The sequence below is a fragment of the Dermacentor silvarum genome, chromosome 1 (genome assembly GCF_013339745.2).
Source record: "Dermacentor silvarum isolate Dsil-2018 chromosome 1, BIME_Dsil_1.4, whole genome shotgun sequence".
NCBI classification, from domain to species: Eukaryota; Metazoa; Arthropoda; class Arachnida; order Ixodida; family Ixodidae; genus Dermacentor; species Dermacentor silvarum.
In genome coordinates this window covers 96,244,584-96,266,468 of record NC_051154.1, presented here as the reverse complement: position 1 = coordinate 96,266,468, position 21,885 = coordinate 96,244,584, and positions in this window count along the sequence as shown.

Here is a 21,885-nt window from a genome sequence, read left to right as displayed (position 1 = left end):
AGATAGAAACGTTGTCGAAGGCTTATCAGCAATATCTTTGGTCTGTGAGGAACGGTAGGACAATGGTTTTTTTTCGGGCTTCACGTGAACACCGGGAGGCTTGTGCTGTGTGGAGAACAGCCTTTCAGATAGTGTTATAAATTATATTTTTCAAGCTTTCATCCCAAGGCCTAGACGAAAAGTAAACGAAAGACGAAAACACAAACACGGACATTTTCTCCCAGTTCCCGCAATATTCTATCAGGAATACAAGTATAATCTCTGCATAACTGATTCCCACGTCATTGCGGATCAGAACAACCACCACGACGCATTCATCGTGAATATGCTTTAATAATCACACTTTGCGGAACCCATTAAGTCAAAGACGCTGCACCATGCATGTATCCTTCACCAGCTTTGGAGCAAGTCGAAGTGAAGTCGCGTAATTGTATGCGAGAGTTACACTTTATAAACGTTTGTTTTAAATGATATTTATTTGTTTGTTTTTCAATCAAAATCCAAAGTTTTTATGAAACATTAAGAAATGTAGGTTCACCCACGCATTATACATATATACAGGGTGTTTCAGCGAGCACTTTCAAAAATGTTTAAAGGTTGCCTGTGGCAGATAGCACCATTCTAGTTCATGAGCTGGTCTACTCGAAGAGGCAGACACTACTTCACAAAAATTTGAAATGCATATAATCGACTAATTAACAAGAAATCACAAATTAAAATTTTAACTAATTACCTTATGGCCCATATTGCAATTTATAAATTGTATCCGTGGAGTTCGCAAGGCGGATCCACTTGGAACTAATTGCCGAGATGACACCATGCAGTTTCGAGATATTAATTCCAGAATGTTACAGAGAAATGCATTTTGCCACAAGTCTCTGTAAAAGTAATCATAAGAAAACCCTATACAATTCAAGGCGTTTCCTTGCTTGACCCATGTTTGACCCTAGGCCGCAAATCAAATTCGAGGGCGTGGTTAAAAAAAAGAGAGAGAGAGAAATATCATGCAGTACACCAAGATAGAATACAGAAATTATCCTAAAGCACAGTAACAAAACGTACCAATTTCTCAATATGGCGTTATCGAACTTGTAAGTTATGTTCTTACACGTACATGCTATGCGACACCGAATTTGGCGTTTGTTTATTGATATGGAATTGAAGGAGAATTTAGCGTCTTTATTAGCGCCGGCTACTCTTCTTTGCAGGTAAGAAAAACTAAAAGCAGCTAAAAACACAGAAAACTACTGGATACAGTCAAATATCGCGAACATTAGCGAAGTTCCGAGCACAAGTAAAGGAAGGCTCGAACGAGAGTAAAAGGACACTAAGCACTTCGGGCCCTTGAAGCGAGGCATACGTGTATAGCTACAGCTGCAGCGATATATTAAAATTTAAGTAATTCGACTGCACAGTGATGTTTGTAAAATATCACACAAGTATCAATTACAAATTAGACTTCCCACTTAAAGAGAAGCGATAACTGCTCTGTGGGCACATTCCCATGTTGTGTGGTATTGTGAGGCGCATTCACCACAGTAAGGACATTTGTAAGAGTACAAGGCGGGGTGCGTGGTCTGTTTGTCAGAAGTTGGCCCTATGCCACCGCTTCTTCCCTCGAGAAAGACTTGCGTAGGGGTGTATACTCGCGTCGGTGGATACTCAAGGTCGAACTATAGACAATCGTCAGGGCTATGGCCGTTTCTTCTGCCTCGAGGACGCTAGTTGTGCGGACTGCTTCCAGGGGCGCCGAGTCGACCACGCAGGCTGTTGAGGCAGGCCGATGTAGGTCGGAAGCAGCATCTGTATAGTGTGTGGTCGGGAGAGCTCCGTAACGTTCCTGGAGACTTGGCCGCGTGCTTAACCGCGAACGGCGTCTTGTTCTGGTTACATGCTTCGATAGATAGGGGCCACCCTGAGGGGCCCGTGTGTGGGTCTGTTCGGGTGCCCGCCCGTGTGTTGGCCATCCCAAACGTTGTCGAATTCGTCTTCCTGTGGAGGTAAGTGCTCTGACTGGTCAGGTGCGCGTCAATGATTTCTTGTACAGTGTTGTCGATGCTGAGAGCCTCGAGTCTCTTGGGAAGAAATAAAAAGCTACAGTGACGTTTCACTTCGTGAACGCGGGATACGCGCAAGCGTATGGGCGCCGCGAATATGTACAGCGCGCACATCGGCGTCGAAGCACTAACGGAAAGGGCGCGAACGCGGCGATTCTCCTCTCCACCTCCAGGCGCCTTCCTCCTCCGGCACTCGCTTCCCTCGCGGCGACAAACATTATTTCGCCGATTTGACAGACGGGGCATCTACGCTTACGCGTAAAAGCATATAAATTAAGAAAAGAACAACACCTTGTATTTCCCGAGGGATCAGTTATAGCCCGCAAAGAAACTTCACGTCTCCTTATCGAATTCTTAAGAGACACTGGTTTGGTGGACATATGGTGAAACCCTTCAGCGATATTGTAAGCGACGCTCGGGCGGAGCAATTGCAGGCCTCGATCGCCAGGCTAAACCCGCATGTTGCTACAATTCACCACCACCACAAGATGCATATAGATCTAAAATTAATGGTACGTCGTCGCCTCTAATCACTGGAAGTATTGTAAAAGTATATCTGAGCGTGCAACTCGATTTCAGAGGCTGCTTCGTAGAATTTTTTTTCTTTAAATCTCTGCCCAATACAGACGCTTCAGCATATAGACTTGTCTATACCGAGATACATTTACAAAGACAAGTCAAAGCACACACACACAAAAAAAGCAACTGCGCTAGCCTGGAACTTGAGGCTCGGATGAGGTTTATAGCTCTTCGGACACCGAAAATATTCACCTATACATGGAAGAAAAAGAAAATTGAGGCTCATCGGGATCGTTCCTGTAACGCCAGGCGATTGTATCGACACATCAATGCATATTGTATATCACAGGGGCGTGCATCAAGCTTGGGCCTTCGCAAGTTTCCGCAGCGATTGTGCCGTGGACTGACGCGCGTTTAGCGGAGTCGTCGAGCACTTGTTGCTCGCCTGGAAGCGCGCAGGCGTGCACTCCTCCCAGCCGCGTCGCGTCAATGTTCTCTTTCGCGCCTCGCATCACCGGAAGCTGTTCGCGGCTGCTTTCACTCGGCGCAGCTCGTCAAGCACGAGCGCGCTTCCGAAATCGAAGTGCGTGTCCGGGGCTGCTTTACGTCGCCCGTGGGCCGGGGCGCGCCGCACCATCCAGCGGTGGACGCAACGACGGCACTTTTTCTGCTCTGTCCAACACTCTCCTTGTAAAGATGAGGGGAAGCACCAGCAACACTTCCGCCCGATCCTCTTACTGTGAAAAAAAAAAAAAAAAAAAAAGAATAAGCGTGCTTGCTACAGGAAGAAACTTGTGAAGCAACCAAGACGCTGGTTTGCAACTCGCTCGAAGGAAAGCCGCAGAGAAGCGTAACAGCCGACGCGCGCCTTCGGCCCGGTGATTCCTCATGTACCATAATTAATTTTTGCTTCGGGCTCAAAACTTATTTTTAAAAATGCATACATGCTTGCGTCACTTCTTTTTATTCGTCGTTTCTTGCCAATTTAGTCATGCGGAGCCTGTATTTTTTTAGCGACGTTAAGCAAATGGCGCATGAAAGAAGCTGCATGGAATTTCGTTGCTTGGAACGGATGCAGGCGCTGATGAGCTCGTAGCATATCTAGAGGAAAGATCTTTCAACTGGGACTCCAAAAAGGTTGATTCGATCCCGAGCATGACCTAGGGGTCCGGCATTTCCTTCTGCTTGCTTTCTCTGTCTTTGAAGTATTGTTTGACAATCGGGGACGAATTGGTGCTCCGATTATTGCTCCAAAATTGCCCCGCGACTGGCCGCTCGAGGCACTTTGCGTGTATTCGCGGGCTTATTTCACGCTCGGAAAAACACCTTTATGTAGCACGTATGGAGCAACAGAAAGCTGCATTGGGAGTTTTTCACGTTGCTCTACAATTTTCTCATTGACGCTTTTCATCTAATTATAAAATTTGAGAAGTTCATTAAATAATTGAGACTAATTATGTAATGAGACGGAACGCAAAAATAATCTGAGCACATACCACGTAGCTGGACAGAACCAAGGTAATGTTGTTTGCCGTCGCTTGGAGATACTCAGATTATTTTGTGTCGCAGAAAATCCGGCGTCGGCGTCGGCGTCCGTGGCTGAAAAAAAAAAAAATCATCCCGAACCACCCCGAACACGCAGGCCCTCCGCGTGGCGCAGTGGTGTTAGTGAACAAAACTGAATTTCTCAAAGTAAAATCCATCAAAAAAATCGTAATGTACGACAACCACAACCTATGATAGCGTCGGATTGTAATTTCAACGTACGAGAAAACATAATTCTATTACGCGGAAACTCAAACACAACCCGCTTTTCCAGCATTTCTATCATACCAACAGTGGCACGCCCGTGTAGGCTACTTGCAAAAGCGCCATTCGGATGGCGCTCACCCCTTCGTCATCGTAAAATGGCAACGGCGCACAGAGGCGAAGGTGGAGAAAAAAAGAAAGCTGCAGTTGCCGGGAAGCCTGACAAGCATTCAGGGATCTTTGAACGCGATACTCTTAAAGGCGAAGCTTAAGCGTCCTCCAAATTTTCTAAATCTTGGTGCATGATGGTTGGGATACCCTGCCTGTATACTTGACTGTACTGTTGTGACTTAATGGCGGCCGCTCGTTCTCTTTCTAAATCCAACACGTTCTCTGGGGCTGACTGTAGTGATCCTACTGGAAATTATCTTTGCAGATTTTGTTGTATCTAGTATAGCGAAACAAGCGAATGCATCTATAATTTTGATATCCTTGAACGTGTACTTTCTTGTTAGTTAATATTAGTTTCGCATTTTTCCAAGGACTCTGGCACGTTCGAAGTCTTGTGGCATTGCGTATAAGGCATTGCATGAGGCATTGCGTTTCAAGCGGAACTGACTTAATTATGTTCTTAGGGTGCAGGCTAACTGTTAGCTATGCCGAGCTTTCTCTGTCCTGCTAAATCATAAACCTGAGTACGCTTAAGACCATGCAATAATGAGGCTGAAATTTGTTGGTCACACGGCCGCAGATATGAGTCGAAGTTTGGTTGAGAAGACAGCGAAGGGTTGGGGGCCCCTACTTACTGCGAGAGGACGGTGCTGGGAGGGAGTGGAAAGAAGAGCAAGCAAGAGTTATGGGGTGGGCGCAGCGGGGAGGCACTAAATTGCCGTTATGATAATGGCGGGCGTCACTAATGCAGAGTGTTCTCACAACATTAAAGAAAATATTCTCAGCAAAATGAAGTACGACCAATAGAACCCGTGCCTCCGAAGCAGCATAGCGGTAAAACCGGGGCTGAAGGATTGCCTGCTGCAAAGAATAATTAGCCAGGAGGGGAAACTTTCGCGGTGGTGGTTAGTTGTGCGGCTTCGTTGGGAAGGGAGGGAGGGGGGGGGGGGGGTGCATTTTTACGCTCTCCGAGCTCTGCAACCTAGCAGCTGGAGCGTCGGCATTTTCCCCCATCGTTATTAGTGCACTTACCTTCGCTGCCCGCTTTGCTTCGTAAACGCGAGGCGCAGCGCACAAGCTGCGCTTCAACCTATGCGTGTACTCTTTCGCTGGCTCCTGTTGTTTCTGGAATGTTGGACCCCTCTCTCGGGGCGCCACCTGGCGTGATATCAAAAGAAGGATGTTCCCGTCTAGTTTATAGGCGACTGCGTTTTCTGGCTGAAGATTAGTCAACGTCTAAGGGCTTGAGCATAGCGACGCTCGGTCTAGTGGAAAGGAAAGCTCGCGGTTTAGTTGCAGTTTTTTTTAGGGCTTGCGCGCTGGTAGGGTGATGAGTGGCAACGCGGCCACTATAATTGGCAGGGATTATCATGCTCACGTGGTGAAAGCCAACGGCCAATGTGCCCAACCAAGACACAGAGGGAAAATCGTTGCTGTGCTTGAGTGGTTCTTAAGGGAGCCATTGAAGCGACGTGTAGGCTAAAATGGCAGAAACTTTACTAACGAGAAGCGCGCGCAATAGAAGAATATGTAAAAGCCGGCCCAAGAGTATTTCTTCTGCTCGTTATTCCCGGCTTTCAGGTGACAATCTTCAGCATAAAAAAAATGTCGCAGTTTCGCCCGAAAGGCGAAGCATCGATTGCGATAGCAAATTAGTAGAGAGCTATTCCGAGTAGGGATAGTTTTATCGGCTGCATAAACTTGGACACATTGGCTTACTAACTGAATTAACAATCGTGGTGTCAGCGCGCACAAGCAAACATGAATAGATCACACTGAATGACTGCAACCAACGACTGTCAAAACGCTGGCAGCAAGCGCAGGCTTCGCGCGGTCTATCGCTTCAACGGAAACTGAGCGGCGAATGCACAGCGCATACAAAGGTCAGAGCCGTGTGGAGATAAGAGACGGTGCGGGCGACGGGCACCGCCGCGCAAAGGGCAGAGGAGAAGTTGTTGGCAGAGGAGAAGCTGCCCCCCCCCCTCCCCCCTCTTCCCGCTTTGTTGCTTTCGCGTGGGAGATTGAGTGGCAAGATGCGCCTTTGGTGCCGGAGCACAGCGCCGCCCCGCCTCCCTCCCTCCCTCCCTCCCTCCCTCCCATACCCCCACACGACGGTCGCGTTTACTTTCCGCCGAGCGTTCGCTCTCCGTGATAACGCGCGGGGGAGTTCGCCCTCCGTGATAGCGCGCGTCCCCCGCGCGCTTTCGCTCGCGCATACGGTGCGCGGCGACGATTTTATCGCCCTTGGAATCTATACGGAACCTCACGGCGACGGCGACGCCGACGACAGAAATCCGGTTGAAGTGTTCATAATTGCTATCGCAATAAAATTGCCGTGGTTGAACGCGGTTAAACCGAGCTTGTCGAGCGATAGCACGGTTTTGCTTGCTTTGGAAAGGACACAGACGCTGCTAGGCGCCGTCAGCAACTACCGCATCGCCAATTGCACCACAAGACAACACACAGACACTGCTCAGCACGGCAGCGAGCAAATTTACCTTCATGCTGTATCTCGCTTCAACGCGAACTCAGCGTCGAAAGCACAGCGCATACGAAGCTACCAGCACTCGGCGCACTTTGTAACCATCGCAGATCGCTTTGAAGATAAAGCCCGCGCGACCGCGCACTTTGTCGGCATCGCAGATCGCTTTCAAGATATGGGCGCCCATGCGACGTACGCGGCAGCCGCCGGTAGTGCATGCGGCAGACTGAGTCCCAGTTTGGCCTTGGCTGAGCTGGAAGGTCAGATTTACGGAACCAGGCGTTTTCTGGGTTTGTACCTGGAGTAGTAGAGCTATCGCTCTAAAAGAATATGCACTGGCGTTGCGGTGATCTTTACTCGTGATACCCATACAGAATAACATATGCAGCTCTGGACCGCAGTTTAAAAGAAGTTGATGCTGAGGTACGGTGGCAAGAAACCCTACGGGAGCGCGAAGGATATTCCGCTTCTTCTTCTTTCTGGGGTTTTACGTGCCAAAACCAGTTCTGATTATGAGGCACGCCGTAGTGGAGGGCTACGGATTAACTTTGACCACCTGTGGTTCTTTAACGTGCGAAGGAGATTCTGCTTGTTTGGTGTATAGGAAACGAGAGTCGTATACACTTTGCCACAGACCCCGCATTTTACATGTCGGAGGACACCTTGGCACGTTGGCCGAATAGTTGTCAAGTCTTTCGTATTCGTGGGAGAACGATTCCCTCATACAGTGAGACTAAATCATAGAAGGCTTTCAGAAATACTAGTAAACAAGCGTAGAAGAGCGTGTACAGAGCAACTGCCAAATCTGTGTGTTGGTACAGGGCCACATGCTCACAATTGAACTGATTCTTTTTTGTTTTACCACTGTTACATGTACTAAAAACGTCAAACGACGTTACATACCATCCCAAGGAATTAGTAAACATGCATGCACAAGAATAGGTGTTCATTGAATATGTTTAGGCTCTCGTTCTCTCAATATAAATGGAGTTGATTGCCCTCTGAAACATTACGTGCAACGCAAATTGTTGCACCCTATGACCAGGTACAACTGTCGTATGCGTGCAGCGATCAGTTTTTCAAACAGCGCAAAGCAGTCGAAATCCGGAGGAAGTAGCATGCAGGACAGGCGCTGTCCTTTGTCTTTTTTCCTGTGTCTTTCGTCCCTATTCCGCCGTTTCAAAATGAACGTTAATCAACTTGCCCAGTTGTCCACTTTGCCTACAGGGAGAGGTCAGCCCATTGAGAAACACATTTCACAAGACGCATAAGCTAAGGGTGGGATTGAATAGTGCCTAATACATAGCCTGGGTGGGTTCTGTGCAATTGCGTGTCACCATTTTTAATTTTTTATGTAAGCCGGTCGGCCGCAATAACACTCGGAAACTCTTCGGTACATCTGATGACCAACTCCTCTTGACTCAAAAGCAGGTGCTGTAGACTCACTGAATGGTAACGTTGTCACAGACACTTTTAAAGTCAAGGAACATGGTGGTAATTATACAACGCGCGACGTCATTGGCAATTGGCGCAATTAGGAAGGGCACTGACATTGTGGCTGCTGACGTGGGCTTTCCTAGACGCTGCCCCTTGCGATGGGCAGACATTCATGATGACAAGGTCTATTCCAAGTGAGGTGAGAACATGTTCTCTATGAGCTTCCCAATGCAGCTGAAAGGTGGTATTGGACGTTTAGAGATCCTGCCCGAGCAAGTCTTGCCAAGCATTAAACAGATCGTATCAGTAAATTAAACTTCGTTTACAGCCAGGGTCAACAGGGTCACTCTCTCAAATGCGGTTGAAGTGGTCCGACAGTTGCTCCTTTGCCTTGATGCACAGATGCGACAGATGCGAATATAAATATTTATGTCAAGTCATGTAGACAACGCTTTGTTCGCTGACACCAAAATCGCAAGCCTTTCGGTCACGTAGAAAATTTAATTCGCTATTGCAATGCTTTATTGTACACATTCACTCTGAGTCTGTTGCGAGGTAACTGCAGATGCGGATGAGGCAACTATTTTAGAGCAAAATTATTCTGCGCAGTCCAGGTCACTAGTGTTGCTAGAGCGTTCAATCGAGATGAAGTGATATTGTTGCGTCAGCTGCGAGGCAACGATACAAATGGAAATCGAAAAGGCAAAGTAGGATTATTTGCGGTGTTGCAGCACTCATTCTTTTTCTTTGTTCGATTGACTTCTGTACTTGAACTGACCCTCTGTGCTCTTCTCTTTCAGACTTGTACCACGACTTCCGCAATTCGCGTGAATGTTTATAAGACAAGAAAAAGGCGTATCAGTCTCAATAGATCAGCGCTTGTTCATATAAACCAAATTAAAAGCGACGCATGTCTCTTTACTAGCGAATAGAAAATGTTTGGCAGAATGTACGGTTGCGTGGTTATTCTTTACATTTTTGCGTTAAACAGAGGATAATCGCGAAACACTCTTAACGCACTGCGTCACCGCCATCGCGTCACGTAATTTGTCTTTCATCTGCAACAGGAAAAAGATTTTCCAGTTTTTGCAATGGAAGTTCTATGTCGCTGCCCGCGTTTCAAGAAAATATGCAAAAGAGATCGCGACGTTGCATGGCAGCTATACTGGGTGCGAGGGACAAACATGCGTCCCACCTATGCATTGCAACATGAAGCCGGTTTCACCTCAATATTGGCGTCAGCGGCTTACGAGAGCGAGTCCATGCTCGCATCTCTCTCGCTGTGTAGTCGAGGCTGTCAGTGTATCGACATTTCAAAATGCCGAGGCGTTGTGCAAATGGCGGGCGTCTTGCGATGCTCCTCATGTCTGCATACATCCATTCGCAAAAGCCCAATATTAGTTTTATTGCGTTAGCAATTATATGGACACTCCAAGCGGATTTATGCCGTCGCAGTCGTCATCCGCCGTGAGGTTCCGTATAAAGTCCAAGGGCGATAAAATCGTTGCCGCGCGCCGTATGCTGTATGTGCGAGTGAAAGCACGCGAGGAACGCGCGCTTTCACGGAGAGCGAACGCACGGCGGAGAGAAAATGCGACGTCTCCGTCGCGCGAAAGGCCGTGGGGGGATGGAAGCGAGGAAGGGGGCGGGGGTGCCATTGTGCTCCGGAACCAAGTGCGCATTTAGCGACCGGGCGCAAGGGGATCTGGCGATTCAATCTCGCGCGCGAAAGGAGGAAAGTGAGGAGGCAGCGTGGGAGGGAGGGGGAGCGGCTTCTACTCTGCCAGCAACTGCGTACTTGTACTTTGCGCGGCTGCGAGCGGCGGCGCGCACCGTATCTTGAAATCCATCTGCACACGGCTCCTACCTTTGTATGCGCTGTGATTTCGCTGTTCAGTTTCCATTGAAGCGATAGACCGCACGAACCTTCGCTCGCTACTGCACAGCGCTTGCTCACGCCAGCATTTTGACAGCGGTTGTCTGCGCACATCGTGTCTCATCTATTCGTGTTTGCTAGTGCGCGCTGAAACCATGCTTGTTAATTCAGTTGGTAAGCGAATGTGTTCAAGTTTATACAGCCGATAAAACTACTATCCTTACTCCGTATAGCTCTCTACTAATTTGCTATCGCAAGTGATGCTTCGCCTTTCAAACGAAACTGCAATGTTTTAAGCTGGCTTTGCTGCAGTAAGTCTCTTTGTGAGGGAAAGCCCTCTTTAAGAATCCCAGTTCTCTCTTACTTAAAACTGGGGATAGTCAGTACATCAAAAGTATTTTGCGCAATTGAGAAATCAAGTGCGAAGTCGTAGTAATTTCAAGCGTAGCTATAAATAAATAGTGATATTACGTCAAGGCACGTCAGCCAGCATCGGGCGTTGACCTTGTCGAATGTGAAACTGGCGCTGCGCTCTGACCATCAGGACATCAAACACCTGGATAACTTATAGGGTACATTGCATTGCGACACAGCCTTCAATGCACGTGTCACATAAAAAAAAAACAGAGCGAGAGAGAGAAACAAGGAAAGGCTGGGAGGTTAACTAGACGGATGTCCGGTTGGCTACTCTGTGTCGGATGAGGATTGCAGTGTTCTACAGCGGGTAAATCGTGCGGCAAATAGGGCACACTGCGCACTCTGAAACTGAGCCCACACATAGCGCGGTTGTCGCCTTTAACGTTTTAGTTTCGGGTTGTGGTGGCGTACTTCTGAGTTTTTTTTTTCTTGAGTTGCATAAACTGGAGCATAACATCACGAAAGTTACGAGCCCATAGCAAATAGATTGCACGTAGGCCGCACTCGGACCACTTGACCGCTGTTTCCTTCGCGACATGACCAGCGCAGGCGTCGCGCCATGCGTATATGTTTTAGAATTGCGAACAAGAAAATTTTCCTGTTAATGCTTTCTCGTGCTTCTCAGGGAAGCGGCCCTTGGTGCCAGAAAAAGAATCCCAGTGCCGCAAACAAACCAAGGCGCGCGAATGAAGTCAGAATATGTTTTATGGCTGATATCACTCCATGTTACGCAATCTGTATAGAAACAGCGAGTATATTTCTCGTCACGTGCACTTTCTTTCTTTCTTTTTCTTATTTGTCTTACGACGCCGACTGTTTGCAAGTGGAAACGCCAGTACTAGCTTTTACTTTCTTTTCCCCCAAAAGTCGGCGCAGTTTTTCAGCCGCTGGCGACTGCTTGTTACCCTACAGCTCCCACACAGCCGAATATAAGATATATGCACACTTTACAACGTCTACGTGTGTAGCGAGAGTGGATTGGCGGTATCGCGCTTTGCATTCCTTTTCACGTTTTCTATACTCGCAATCCTCGTCCATACCAACATTAACCGACTTTCGTTTTTCGCATGCATGATATGTTTACCTAGCTGCCACGGAGCAGCGACTGGGGCTTCTGAAGCTCACGTCCCGGCCGGCGGTATTATCGGCCGGCGCGGCAGCATTTTGATGCGGAACAAATTGAAAGCACGTGTGCACAGTGTCCGCAAAAGACGTTCCTATTGTTGCTTCCTGGACTAACTCAATACCGAGTCCCTCAGTGGTGCAGTTTTCTTTCTGCTTCTCTATTTTCCTTCGTTATACTAAACGAAAGCTTGACTTAAGGCTTAGCTTCTTGCACGCTGCAATAATTCAGTACTATCAGGACTACTTTTGCGAGACTCGTACTGGCAGAAAAACGCGCCGGTCTGAACAAATATGTATGACGATATTCCCCTTTCACAAGGGATGTCTTCTCCACTTTGTCTTCGCCCTCGGACACTTTTCCTGAAACGTACAGCTTTTATTCTTACACTAAACTCTGCTTCAGGTGGATTGTACTGCAAAAAAAAATAGAAAATAAAAAAATTGGCTTCGAATATATTCAAATACTATAGGCTCGTGAAATCTTTATGGAGCAAGCAAACATTGCGTCGCACGTGAGAAATGCACTTGAGACTTGTGGCAATGTAGCCTCAAAAAGTTAAGGAAAAAATAGGCGAAATATTACTGCATGGCATTACTAAACGCGTTTTGACTTGACCCATCTCCAAGAATGTACCCCCGTTGCGCACTGAATTATGGAGTTTTACGTGCCAAAACCACGGTCTGATTACGAGGCACGCCGTAGTGGGGGGACTCTGGAAATATGGACCACCTGGGGTTCTTTAACGTGCACCTAAATCCAAGTGGACGGTTGTTTTCTGCATTTCGCCTCCATTGAAATGCGGCCGCCGTGGCCGGGATTCGATCCCGCGACCTCGTGCTCAGCAGCCCAACACCATAGCCACTGAGCAACCACGGCGGGTCGCACTAAACTATTGACGCTCCGCTTGCTAAATATCGGTAATACGGCAATGTTCAAAATGGACAGTTTCGATGTCAACAATCAGTTTGTGAGCGCGCAATTTTCTTGATATGCTGGTTTTGTTTAAAAACGTAAAAGAAAAAAAAAAGGTAATGTGGCATTGCACAAGCCACAGGCGGATTTGAATGCAGCTTCGCAGACAGCCGACGTTTTCGTTATTCATAAAGAAAAAAAATTGTGAGAAATGCGCCACAACATCCGATGAAACGCTACTTATTTTCGTGCCGTTCCATTCGTCGGGAGACGAAATACTTAATAATCACTGCGTTTCCGCGGAATGCGTACGGAGTAAGGAAAGAATCGCAAGAACGGGAAGGAGGAGTCTTTTTTTTACTGAGTTGATTCTCGGCTTGTGCGTAAATATATATTTATTTCGGATATCAGGAGAGAAACCATCGATCGGAGCCCGCCAGCTCGGTGTATGCCCAACCGCGGAATGTATCGTCAGCAAAATTGGTACCATTCGTTTTGTCGTACGTGCAGCTGTTTTGACAGGGGCTCCATTTTCTCCGAGCAGCCCCCCCCTCCATCCCTCGCCGAGACGCTTGAGTGCTCTTTCGGCAAGTCCAAGTGGCGTCCGGACTCGTTCGAGCGCATCGTGTGCCGCACCCGCGAACGAATTCAACGGCTCCTCTCCGCGGTGCCCTTCATCCCGGAGTGTGCGTGCGTGCGCGCGCCCCAGGCCTGCGGTCGCCGCCGGCCTCGCTACTTCTTTTCACTCTGTTTGTCCAGCCCCGCAGCGATTCATCAGGGCGGCCCGACAGCATTGACGGTTTCGCTCCCTGGCTCCCTTCGGCTGTCGTCGCTTCCGTCGTCAGCGAGGCGACAGCGACCGCGCGCCGATGGCTTTCCACGCGAAGACGACAGCCGCCCCCCTCCACTCGGATGCTTTGCACTTTCTTCCGCTGCGGGAGCCTCTCTGTTTTTTCGACTCTTGGCCGCACGACGAATTTCTCACCGCCCTGTTGACATGCTTCTCGTGGCTTTCGACTGAACGCTTTTTGTCGTCGGATCCTTCGGCATGCATTCTCGTCATCATATTCTTTCTTCATTTCTTGCTTCTTTCTTTCTTTCTTTCTTCTTTCTTTCTTCTTTCTTTCTTTCTTTCTTTCTTTCTTTCTTCTTTCTTTCTTTTTGGTTGCTTGCTGACCTGCGTCCAAGCACGTATCTCCTCAGAGTTACCAGTGTCGCTTTATGCGCCGGGGGAGGTAGTGAGGTCGCGCGCTCCATTAATCGCGGCTGAAAGAGCCTCTCATGTCCAGATCAACAAGAGCAACAACGTTATGGAAACAGACGAACCGCCAGGAGCGCCGCTCTTGGACCCTAAATCTACATCACTTCAACGAACGCTTTTTTTGGCAGGAAACCAAATGTAAAGAGAAAGAAAAAAAAAACACTGAGCAGTGGAAGGAAGGCTCTTCGGTAATTCGTTTGTGGTAAGTACCGCTAATCACTCGCCCTTCTATTTCCTTATACATGTCTGGTCTGTTGGCTAGCATATTGATTATTTTCTCTCAAGCAGCGATGGATTTGCTATCAGGATCTCGAAGCAACGTTGCCCGGGGCTCCGCATCCCGAACGCTCTTCTTCCGAGTCAGCGATAAACGCGCGAGCGGGCAAATTAGATCCGAAAGGGCTCACCCAGGATATCGTTTCCCGTGTTAGTAATTGATGTTGAAAGAAGGAAGCAGAGTAGATGACGAGTGGGCCCTAATTGAAATGCGGCGTAAACAAGCGCGCGCTGATTATTCAGGACTCGCGAGGGCGCGCCGGCGGCGACGCGCTCGCGTATTGTGGGCGCAAAAGGCAGAGGTGAGGGAACTTGCAGGAGGGTGGGGAAGGCGGCCTCCCCTCCTCCGTGCAACTAGGCTCGGCTCTTGTCGGCCGGTTCGCTCCTGTAGCCGTGCCGCCCTCATGCTTGGCTGAGCGCGGGCACGGTGCTCGTCGTGGCGTGTAATGCGGCTAGCCTAAAATGTGTGTGTAGACGCAACAGCGCGAATCGCCCTTTATTTCCCGCTTTCCGCGTGTCGTCCTGCCAAGCACCGCATATAGTGTGTATACCGTGCACCGTGGCCGGAGAGGGTGCCAAAGCAAGGGGCAGCATACGCGTGTCTGCTTTGGCGTGATTGCCGGCGTTAGGCTTTAAACATAGAAGCGCAATATTTCTGACAAGGCGACTTCCCTTTTCTCTTTTTTTTCTCTCTCTCTTTTGTTTCGTTTACGATTACAGAGTATCTTCGCAACGTCCCTGATGATACAGTAAGACAACTAGCGGCCTAAGTGCTCTCTCTTTAAAGTGTCATCCTTTTTTTCTCCCCTGCTCTATCACTCGCTTTTTTTTCTCCCTCTCTTCTTCTTAAGATTGATAAAAACCGAGAGCCATCCATGGCAAATGCACGACGAGACAGCCTTCTATCTAGGGCGTCGCAAGAAGTGATTGATGCTCGAAGAGGGACCGAACGCCGGCCTCTCCTGCCACAAAATTGTGCCGCTTTGTGACAGGGCCGTCGCTTTTCGGTAAAGTGAAAAACGGATCACCTTCTTGCTCAGCAGCGCTCGTATGCTTTTGCGCAGCAGATGTCTCCGCCGAAGATGAAATTCGCGATTTTTTGTGTGTTTCTGCGTAGCTTTGTGACAGGCCTAAAAAGAAAAATGGTGTCGCCGGACTTGTATCGATGCCGTCATGAGTTTGCTCCGTTTATAGAAGAGCCATACCGTAGTGCATCGGACGGTTGTCGCGAGGTAGGCTGAACACTCGACGAATAGACCGAGAGAAATAGGTAGCGATCATTTTCGACATTACCAAGGCGGGCACTCCAATAAGTTCTCGCAGTCCGCTATTACTCCAGCCGTCTAGATTTTGTGCAGTGTCATACTATAGCTTGAGCGTTCTTTTAGGGCAATTTGTTGTAGCGCATTCACAACGGCACGGGCATAGGGGCGTATGAGCTATACCACATTAGGTGATGACCTACCAACGAGTCCTTATAGCCACTCTCATCGACTAAATTTCTCATATGTTGTGCGCCCTGTGCGTTTTCTCGTCTTTCGATCACGCCTTTCTGATTACTGCGTGCGCTATCTCTAACTCGTGTTTTCTATAAGCAAGGCTGGGTGGCAAATGAATGCCGAGTTATTAGGTGGCAAATTACACCAAGTTCTTGGTGGCTTCAGAGAAGCGCTAAAAGCATTGTAGTAGCCAGTTCTTTTCGGTGTGAAGCTTTCTTCTCACGATATGTATTTCTCTCTATATTTTTCCGGCATTTTCAAAATATTCTTTCCGTGTCAGCTGTGCGCGAAGTGTTTTTAAGTATAGGCGTGATAACTTTAAATGTCAACAGCAGAACAAAATTTGATTGGCTTACAAGCATCACTACGGGTATATAGATAGGCGAGTTTACTAGCTTCTTTGGATATTCTGGCATGACAAAATTATTTTTAATGTAGAAACGAATCAGCAAATTTCGGTCTTTACTATAGCGTAAGAAACTAGAGCTCTCGAAATAAAAAAAAAATGCTACGGAAATTTTTATAATTGTCTACCAATGCGTAAGCATTCTTTGGATTGGCTGCGACTTCGTTTTTGCTTACTTATTTAGCTAGCTTATGCAAGCCTACCCATCGCTTTTCACTAGCGAAAAAATGCTTACGCATTAGTAGACAATTCTCAGAATTTTTGTAGCATTTTTGTTGCTTGTTATGTCTATCCTGCTTAGACTATATAACGTTCCAAGCACAATTGAATACCATACAATCACGGGATTTCAATCTTCTTTTGCTGCGTTCTGTGCAATGTTTTATTCGGAATCACACAACGTGCGTTTCTTTGCAGGCTGGGCCGGAACCTGCTTCTCCTTCGCTTTTAATGTCTCAATGTTGCTGCGCAGTGTCAAGTTGACCTTGACGTACTTGTCACCGGCCACTTTGCATTGCTCCTGATCCTCGTCTTGGCGAAGCTGAGCCCTCAGCTCCCGGCGTCGTTCCGTGTTGTTCTTGAAGGGCATTGGCTCGACTTTTATTGAGTGTCGCTCGATAACGTCGTTTTCGATCTGCTTCATGTTCTAGTTCCTGTCGCTGTTCTTACTCTTTGCGACCCTGATACTCCCGTTGTCTTTGGGCGTGCTTATGCCGCTTAACCGTTTCACCAACCTTACGTTTCCTTGGAACCATTGAAGGACACAGGTCTCGGCACATCCTACCCCTTCAAAGCTATCGTATCAACTGAGCCGAAACGCCGTCGTAACCGTTTTTTTTTTTTTTTTGCCACACCACAGCTATTTATTTCCTTTTTTGTTACGATCTTGACGCGGCGATGGTGACATCACCAGTTCTTTCTTTTCTCTAACTCGACCAATCATCTATTATTGCACTATTATAACGATTGAATGTGTTAATTTGACCAATTATGCATTTATTTCGCAGGTATGAGGCGTCACGGAACGGATATATTTTGCTCGGGTACTCGTCAAAGAATACTTACGCAGAATAGGGCGCCCAATGTTAGGGCAGGGCTTAACAGTATTAGCGCAGACACAAGTAACAAGTTCAATTGCCGGCCGAGTGTATCTTTTTTTTTTTCTGAAGCTACCAATCATCTACTATTACACTATTATAACGATAACATGTGATAACTTGACCAATTATGCATTTATATTGCATATATAAGGTGTCACGAGACGGTCAGATTTTGCTAGGTTACTCGCCAAAGAATGCTTATGCATTATTAAAAGAAATGCTCTTTCTTGGCATGGGCAAGGCCACCAGTGTGTTGGTTCAGCATTAAAATGCTTCATACTCCAATTTTTTCCTTATCCAATTCGAGTAGTGGTAATCTGTTATATTTTCCAACATGAATATATTGGAAACAATCTCAGCACAGCGTCATTTTCTTTTTGTTTCTTTTCTTTAGTTTATTTTGTTTTTGTGTTCCTTTTTTCTCTGTCATACTCATTCGGGGATCGGAGTACGTTAATATGAGTATCTTGTTTTCTCAAAGTGATTCTTGACTAAACGTGGAATTGCCCCAAAATACGTTAATTGGAACGGGAATGCCACGGGGAGTTCTTTTCAGACTAAGCAATTTCCCATCCTGGGTTTCTATCTAAGCCGGCCTCGGTCTTTCTCGTCAACTTTTGTGACCTTGTTTACTGAAGCTATATAGGAATGATGACAACTTCGCTGATGACAACGCCATTCTGTTGTGTACACAGAATGTTTACACAGAACCAAGGAGAGCCGCATAAGATTAGTCGTGTCCAGTGAACAGAGGCAGAACAATGCTCGAAGCCTCGATCCTGTGTCTATAGTATATGGCCGCAGGGCCGCCGATGCCTGCACTCTATAAAAGAGGAGGCAGATATAGAGCCGGAAATTCATTCGGGCGTTCTGAGGGTTCTGCGCCGAGCTAAACTGCGTTGCAGAAAGGGCGCGCCTAAGCGCCACGCCCAGTCGGCCGACGGTGAGTGCCGCGAGTTGCCGCCGTGGTGGGCGAGCAGTTCGCGGGACATCGACGGCGACTCCGCGCCGGCGGTGTCCCCCCTTCCCGATTGACGACGGCGCTTCCACGGGACCGTCCCGTCGGGGGGTCGCGTACGGCGCGCACCGATCGAGCGGCCGGCGCCCTTTGTGCGTAATCCTTTCGCAGCCGCCTGCTCTCCGATGCTGGCAAGTGAAAGACACGTCCGATTACCTTCATCGACCAAACGACGCTTGAAAAGCCGCGCGGGCGCGCTTGACGAGCGCGTCGCGGAAAACTAGGGCGAAAGCGTTGCGCCTCCGGCTCTGGCGGCGCCAGCGACTGAGGCCTCAGCGGGCCCCGGGAATCTCTGTTTGATTGGCAGCCGATCGATGTGCGTTTACCTGGATGCCCGGGGCCCGAAATAGCTCGGCGGAGGGGCTTCTTCAGTCGGCTTCTACTGCTAGCGCCGAGAGCCGCCGCGGGGTCGCCATGCGGTGCCTCCGACGCCGCGGTCCGCGCGCGCTTTTCATATGTAATCCCCCCAATTTACGCGCCTGCGGGTCGTATTTCCCGCTTTTCTCCCGCCTTTTTTCTTTTCCTCGTTTTTCCTCGCTCTCACGCTTCTAGACTTTTCTCGTGAGGGCGCTCGTACCTCGCGTTACATCTGTGCCCCCCCACTCTCACGGTACTTTTTTTTTTTGTGTGTGTGCTAAAAAAAAAGGAGCGTATTTTGAGTATTTTAAATGGCTTCTCGGATAAGCCCTGTCTTTTTCGTCGCACCCGCGCAGAGATTGAAAGCGAAGTAAAAACCGAGCGACATCATTTTAACTGGAGCCCTCGTCGCGAGAAGATGGTCGCCTCGCTAGCGAATGGGGCGGGCCGGGGGTAGTGAAGAAGCCTTAATGCGCACTCCTTAAGCCCTCTTGGAAACGCGCAAGCGGGAGCACTTCTTTTCCATTTATTTCGGCGCCACTTGTCGTAGTTCGTGTTTGCCATTTAGCTCACTGCGTTAGGGATAAACGTGGGGCCGCCTGAACATCTGAGGACCCGTGTAAGGCGCTAATGGAGTCGCTGTAGTAAAAGCCGTAAATTTAAGCAAGGCGAAAGGAAAAACTGTGCGACTAATTAAAAAGCCTTCGGGAGTTGAAAGCTCTCGAGAGCTAAGTCATCACGACAATTTCGATGAGTTGAGATTAAGATCGAAGAAACATTCTGACGGGCATACCGATCATCTACATGGACATGTGCAGATTCGACGATTGCGAACCGCGCAAACACTGCACAGACTCTGTAATAGCACCACCTCGAGCGAAATGTCCACATCCTCTCGTAGTTTCTTTCTTTATTTGAATCCTACCGTGCTGCTTATAACCAAGAAGGTCCAAGCTTCAATCTTTCTCCTAAACAAGTCAACCTTAGCCGTTTAGAACAGTATAGCCATGATTGTACGTCGGTGTGTTGTGTACGTACTAGTACAATTTGTTATAGCGAGTACATAACTTCGATTACATGAACTCGACGCAAGCGTGTCGAGTCAGAAGCCATACTGATCCAGACAGACCCTGTGACGTATACATGCATTTCGCCTATCAAGTCGAGCGATCGAACTCAGCCATCGCAGTCGGCGAGGAGGTTGTGGGAGAGGGTGCCTATGCGTCCGAGAAATGGGTGTTGGTCCGATACCTCCGAGAGGATTGTCGAGCCGCTTTCTTTGGAGCCATCGTTTAATGTTACAGCCTATTCATATGTTCAATCTCCATTTAACGCACAATGTTCATTGAAACTTGTTCGCGGGCACTAGTATCGCTATGCCCAAATGGTGTAGTCACGCTGCAGTTATTCAGATTTAAAGAAATCACAGGCTTTTTTAGGAGGCTCGAAGAAATTTAGCCCGCAGCAGATATCTTTATGGAAACATATTGATCGAATATTTCTCAATACACCATACGACTTGTTTTTGAGGGTATTCCGTTTAACTCGCTAACTTGAAGTGTAATCTCATTAATATCTGCTGGTCATTCAGTCAGCTAGGCTAATCACAAAATTACTGCAAGTTGCTCAAGAGGACTGAACAATACTTGGGGTACCGTGAACCTGCTTTTTTCAAGGCATGGCGCAAGTTGACTGAAACATCCTGTATGGCCGGGGTAGCGCACGTTTAAGCGAATAGGCGGGAAGGCCCTCAGCCAGCGACGCTTGCCGCGTCCATCACCGGCACTGGTGTCAGTGACGCCGCATCGCATTTGTCGCGAAGAGAGTTTCGCCACTGCAACGGCGCTGCAAGGCGTTTTTGTGTGCGTCAGCGAGCTTTTGGGCGACTTAACGTTAGCACATGGTATCTACGTCGTTGAATGAAGTGGGCTAATCAGTTATGCAGTGATGGCGCCAACACTAACGTCATTTGTATCGAGTTTACTCTGATTGCTTCATATACTGTGTCATGGCGTCATGTCAGTGATAAAAACCTTAAACAATAGCAGTAGTTGTGACATTGACGGTTTTCAAGTGTGCCCAATTAAACGTGTAGTTGAAATTATTGCCCCAACACTCACCCATATTTTTAACATGTGTCTGGAATCGGCAATATTTCCAGTGAAAATGCAGTCTGCGAAAGTAATCGTTCTATATAAAAAAGGGGGATCGTAATGACTTAAGAAATTACAGGCCGGTATACATTTTACCAATCTTTTCAAAGGTGTTTGAAAAAATTTTGCATTCAAGGATGACAAAGTTCATTGAAAAACATAACCTGTTAACACCACACCAATTTGGATTTCGTAAGAAAAAATCAGTCGAGTTAGCATTAGTAGAGCAGAAAGAATATATATTAACAGAGTTTGAAAACAAAGCTATAGTTGTTGGTATTTTCGTAGACTTCTCTAAGGCCTTTGATTTAGTTGACCATAACATTTTATTGGAGAAATTAAACTATTATGGAATACGAGAGCAGGCATTATCTCTTGTCAAATCTTACTTATCTAATAGAACACAAATTGTGAAAATCGACACTTTTACTTCTAAGGCTAGAGCTGTCCATTGTGGAGTGCCACAGGGAAGTATTCTAGCGCCTTTGCTTTTTAATATCCATCTGAATGATATCGTCAATATTAATTCTCAGGCAAGGTTTATTATTTATGCGGACGACACGAGTATTTTTTTCACTGGTAATAATATTCATGTTCTTATAGAACAATGTAACAATGCAATGAAATCCTTAGAGGAATGGTCGCGAGTGAATTCAATGAAGATAAATGCAAACAAAACAAAAGCAGTTATATTCAGACCGAAAAACAAGCAAATACCTCCCCATCAAGATATTGTATTATACTCAAGGAGTATTGAAATAGTCGAGACTTTCAAATGTCTAGGTGTCATCTTTTCAGCGAACATGTCATGGGACACTCACGTCAAATATGTTCTAAGCAATATAAGTAGAATAACTGGTGTAGTAGGCCGTATGAGATACATTCTTTCCACACGTATTAAACTCTTGCTGTACAATTCACTTTTCCAATCACATTTAAACTATTGCCAATTAGTATGGGGTAACACAACATCCACCAATCTAGAACATATTCACCTGTTACAGAAGAAGTATCTCCAGCCACGCATATAACGCTCCCTACACAGCAACGACAATAACCTTCTTTAATA